The sequence below is a fragment of the Miscanthus floridulus genome, chromosome 14 (assembly GCF_019320115.1).
Source record: "Miscanthus floridulus cultivar M001 chromosome 14, ASM1932011v1, whole genome shotgun sequence".
Classification (NCBI taxonomy): domain Eukaryota; kingdom Viridiplantae; phylum Streptophyta; class Magnoliopsida; order Poales; family Poaceae; genus Miscanthus; species Miscanthus floridulus.
The window spans coordinates 71,003,067-71,009,066 of record NC_089593.1 but is presented as its reverse complement, the minus strand read 5'-3'; positions in this window follow the sequence as shown (position 1 = coordinate 71,009,066).

Sequence of the window (6,000 nt, the reverse complement as noted above, 5' to 3'; positions counted from 1 at the left end):
CTCAAGAAGAAGAAGAAGGGGGAATAATACATGGTCACATGGGATAGTGATGCCTCCACTAGTGATGATGATGAAGATAGTGATGATAAGAGGAAAACAAGCAAGAAGAAGGCTATTGCAAGCATTGCTATCAACAACAAGCCTTCTCTATTTGACTCGTCATCATGCTTCATGGCCAAGGGCTCAAAGGTACAATCTGATGATGGAAAGTAGTGATGGTGAGAGTAATGATGAGGAGTACTCCAAGGAGGAATTCATGGACATGTTAGAACAAGCTCATTCTTACATGGAGAAGAAGAGGAAGGAGTACAAAGAATTGTGCAAGAAGCATCAAGCTCTTGAGCAATCCTTTGATGAGCTCAATGCATCCCATGAGAGGCTAATGGAAGCACATGAGAAGCTTGAGAAGACTCACTCCAAGCTTGAGAAAGCTCACTCCTCCCTTCTTGACCAAAGTAAGAAGGAGATTGTTCAAACATGCAACATAGGAGTAACTTGTGATTTAATTGATGAATCCTTTCATACTCCTACTATTATTGCTCCTATCACTAACCCTTCTTGTAGCACATCAACTTCCACATCATCTACTAGTGATGGTTTCACATGTGATTCCTCATTAATGGTTGAGAATGAAACCCTCAAGGAGGTAAATGAGCTCACTCACGCCTTAGGTAAAGCCTATGGTGGTGAGGCCCACTTGCTAAAGTACTTGGGTAGCCAAAGGTTCTCTCTTAACAAAGAGGGATTGGGCTATACCCCTAAGAATGGCAAGGCGGCTTTTTGTCACTCACAAGACTAGTTTTGTGAAGGGCAATGGTCGGTTTTGCAATAGATGCAAGCAAGTTGGGCATGTAGAGCAAGCATGCAAGAACACAAGAAACAATGCTAATGTATCCTCTATTTGTTTTAATTCTTGCTACATGCTTACCAAGGGAACTAATGGTGTATATGCTAAGTTCATTGGTGCTCCCATTGTTGGCCCAAAGAAGAAGGCAATTTGGGTGCCCAAAAACTTAATAACTAACCTTGGAGGACCCAAGCAAGTTTGGGTACCTAAAAAGAATTGATATTTTCTTGTAGGTCAATTACAAAGCCGGAGGAAGGTATTGGGTGCTTAATAGTGGGTGTACTTAACACCATGACCGGGTGATTCAAGAATGTTTAGTTCAATAAAGTCAAATGATCAAATGGTATTGATAGTATTACATTTGGTGATAATGGAAAAGGCAAGGTTAAAGGACTTGGTAAGAATGCAATATCCAATGACGTGAGCATATCCATGTGTTACTAGTTGAGAGCTTGAACTTTAACTTGCTATCCGTAGCTCAACTATGTGATCTTGGTTTCAAATGCATATTTGGAGTTGATGATGTAGAGATCAAAGTGTAGATGGTTCTAATTGATATTCAAAGGATTTAGATATGAGAACCTCTACTTGGTTGATTTCAATGCTAGTGAAACTCAATTGTCAACTTGCTTGCTCACTAAATCTAGCATGGGTTGGTTATGGCATAGAAGGCTTGGTCATGTTGGAATGAGACAATTGAATAAATTGGTTAAGCATGATCTAGTTAGAGGCTTGAAAGATGTAGTATTTGAGAAGGACAAACTTTGTAGCTCTTATCAAGCTGGCAAACAAGTTGGAAACACACATCCTAGCAAAAGCATGATGAGTACTAGTAGAGCATTTGAGTTATTGCATATGGACTTGTTTGGACCAACCACATATACTAGCATTGGTGGAAATAAGTATGGATTTGTGATAGTTGATGAGATACACATGGGTATTCTTTCTTGGTGATAAAAGTGAAACATTTGAGATATTCAAAACTTTTATCAAGAGATGCCACAATGAATTTGATACAACTATCAAGAAAGTTAGAAGTGACAATGGTAGTGAATTCAAGAATACTAGAATTGATGAGCTTTGTGATGAATTTGGAATTAAACATCAATTCTCTCCCAAGTACACTCCACAATCTAATGGTCTTGTTGAAAGAAAGAATAGAACACTTATTGATATGGCAAGATCAATGCTTAGTGAATACAATGTGAGTGATTCTTTTTGGGCCAAAGATATCAACACGGCTTGCTATTGTAGCAACCGCTTATATTGTCATAGATTGCTTGAAAAGACACCATATGAGTTATTGAATGGAAGAAAGCCCAACATTGCATATTTTAGAGTGTTTGGTTGCAAATGCTATATCTTGAAGAAAAGCACAAGATTAAGTAAATTTGAGAAGAAATATGATGAAGGGTTCATACTTGGTTATTCAACTACAAGGAAAGCATATAGAGTATGGAATAATTCAAGCAAGATAGTTGAAGAAGTGCATGATGTTGAGTTTGATGAAACCAATGTGTCTCAAGATGAGAATGAGAATCATGATGATGTGAGAGGTCAACCATTGGCAAATGCAATGAAGAATATGGATATTGGTGATATAAGGCCTAGAGAAGTGATAGATGAGCAAGATGATGAATGTCAAGTATGCACTCCCCTACATGTGCAAATCAAGCTAGTTCATCATCTCAAATGCAAGATCAACAAGTGGCTAGTACATCATCTCAAGTGAATCAATCCAATGATCAACCAAGCTCAAGTAATCAAGTGCAAGTGCTCCAACCAACTAGTATTTCAAGAGATCATCCTATAGATCAAATAGTTGGTGACATTAGAAGTGGTATTCAAACTAGATCAAGATTGACTTCATTTTGTGAGCATTACTCATTTGTATCATCCATTGAGCCAACCAAAATAGAAGAAGCTCTACAAGATGTTGATTGGGTGAATGCAATGCATGAAGAATTGAATAACTTCACAAGAAATCAAGTTTGGGAATTAGTTGAAAGACTAAAGAATTACAATGTGATTGGTACTAGATGGGTCTTTAGAAACAAACAAGATCAAGATGGAATAGTTGTGAGAAACAAAGCAAGATTGGTTGCACAAGGTTACACACAAGTGGAAGGTCTTGACTTTGGAGAAACATATGCACCGGTTGCAAGATTGGAAGCAATTAGAATCCTATTGGCATATGCTTGTGCTCATAACATAAAGCTCTATCAAATGGATGTGAAGAGTGCTTTTCTTAATGGTTGCATTAATGAGCTAGTAGTTGTTGAGCAACCTCTTGTATTTGAAGATGACAAGAAACCCAACCATGTGTACAAGCTCAAGAAGGCATTGTATGGATTGAAACAAGCACCTAGAGCATGGTATGAGAGATTGAGGGATTTCCTACTCTCTAAGGGATTTAAGATGGGAAAGGTTGATACTACTCTCTTCACCAAGAAGATAGGCAAAGATTTGTTTGTATTGCAAATATATGTGGATGACATTATCTTTGGATCAACCAATCAAGATTTTTGTGAAGAGTTTGGAAATATGATGGCTAAAGAGTTTGAAATGTCTATGATTGGAGAGCTAAGTTACTTCCTTAGACTTCAAATCAAGCAAATGAAGAATGTCACATTTATAAGTCAAGGCAAGTACATAAGGGACATGGTTAAGAAGTTTGGATTGGAAGAATACACCAATGGGAACAAATGGTCACTTGGACTTGGACTCAAGTGGTAACATGGTGGATCAAAAGTTGTATCGGTCAATGATTGGAAGCTTACTCTATGTGACCGCATCAAGACCGGATGTCATATTTAGTGTATGCATGTGTGCAAGATTCCAAGCCTCACCAAGAGAGAGTCATTTGAAAGCAACAAAGAGAATATTGAGGTACTTAAAGCATACACAAGATGTTGGACTTTGGTATCCCAAGGGGTCAAGCTTTGAGTTGATTGGATATTCGGACTCCGATTATGCGAGATGCAAGGTTGATAGGAAGAGCACATCGGGCATATGTCAATTGCTAGGAAGATCACTTGTCTCATGGTCATCAAAGAAGCAAAATAGTGTAGCACTATCTACCGCCAAGGCCGAATACATATCCACCGGTAGTTGTTGTGCTCAATTACTTTGGATGATTTTGGAATCAAATTCAAGCAAGTGCCATTGCTATGTGATAATGAGAGTGCAATCAAGCTAACCAACAACCTGGTTCAACATTCAAGAACAAAGCACATTGATATCCACCATCACTTCATAAGAGATCATCAAATGAAAGGTGACATTTCAATTGAGAGTGTTGGCACCGATGATCAACTTGCCGATATATTCACCAAACCACTAGATGAGAAGATATTTTGCAAGATAAGGAATGAATTGAACATTATTGACTTCTCCAATATGAGTTGAGTTCATCACCCCTCTCAAGCCATTCCTTGAATATCTATATAACATGCCTCTCCTTTGAGCAAAGCAAAGGTAAAAGTTGTTTGGCATGCATACATATGTTGCTAAGGACTTTATTAGTGCATTTAGGCATATCAAGTGGTTTATTAGGCTCATTCACTAAAATAAATGGTCTTAATGTTTATATGGTGTCACTATTGCTTCTATGTTTGCCATGATCTAGTGGTAGCATATAACTTCTTTATGGGCTTGTGAACCTAGTGTTTGATCTAGCTAATATGTATCAAGTGTTTAATTCAACATTGGCAAGATAACCATTGTAAGATGTGTGAAGAAGCTTGTCATTGGTTTAAACCGAGTTAAACATCTTATACATGTTGTCTAGTTTAAACCATTTAAAACTATTGACTTAATCTCAAGAGATTGGTTCACCCCTCCTCTAGTCCGCCTTCTCACACCCCTCCATTCATTGATTGACTAAACCTTTCTGCCTAAAATTGATGTACCTTTTGTGTTAATAGATGACAAAGGGGGAGAAATTGTGGTACAAAGATATAAAATGCTTTATGGGGAGAAATTGGTTACAAAGATAAAATGGATAGATGACATAGGGGGAGAGATATACAAAAGGGAAGACATATGTCAAAGGGGGAGGATCAATTAAAATCTAAGCACACAAGTAGGGGGAGCAAGCTCATGAACTTGATTGTTGCATTTATATGAGCATATTCATATGATTGTTACCATCATGTATAGGTGATAGCTAGATATTTTGCAAATATTGATATGTATTTATACAAGTGGTACTAGAACCTTGCTTATAATGTTGATCTCATGAGGTATCTAGTTCTTTGTATTTTCAAGAGAATATTTTTGTTCAAGTGATATCTAGCTACTCATGGTGCTAAGGATGGTGTAATCGCAACTCCGATGGTATCACGCTTCAAAGGTCCATTCTTTACACCTTAGTATCATTTGGTAGTTGTTCACTCTCCCACAATTCTTATCCATACATATATGCAATGCTTTGCACCAAACTCATCTAGCACATATGTAGGGGGAGCTAATAACTACCAAACCGAATTTGTGTAACTTGTCCAAATACAATTCATGAACATAATGCTTGGACAAGCAACTCAAGTTCAAATTGATTATATTTCATATCTTTGTAAATGTTGTCATCAATTACCAAAAAGGGAGAGATTAAAAGCCCTAGTTTGGTTTTGGCTAATTGATGAAACCTATTTGGACTAATCCTTGAACTAAGTGTGTAGACAAGTTAGGATGGTCCAAGATCAAGTGGTGGAGCTAGATGATGGTCATGGCAAAGGTGATGGCCAAAACATGATGATCAAGTGCTCCAACTTGAAAAGAAGAAAGAGAAAAACAAAAAGGGCTCAAGGCAAAGGTATATCCTATAGGGCCATTTCGTTTTTGGCACTCAAGACACCATAGAGGGTGTGAGTGTGTTTAGGTTTGATAGTCGTACTATGAAGAGGGGAGAAATTCATTATGAAATGCGGTTATCAAAGTGCCACTAGATGTTCTAACTCTTTGCATATGCATTTAGATTCTAGTGAGTGCTAACACCCTTGGAATTGGTTTGAAAAACATGCTAACACACATGCACAAAGGTGATACACATTGTGTTTAGCACTTGGGAACAAGGGTGAAGAAATTGGAGTCGAAACAGGGTCCAACTGAATGGACCGGACACGGTGCCCCCTGGCACCGGACACGTCTAGTGC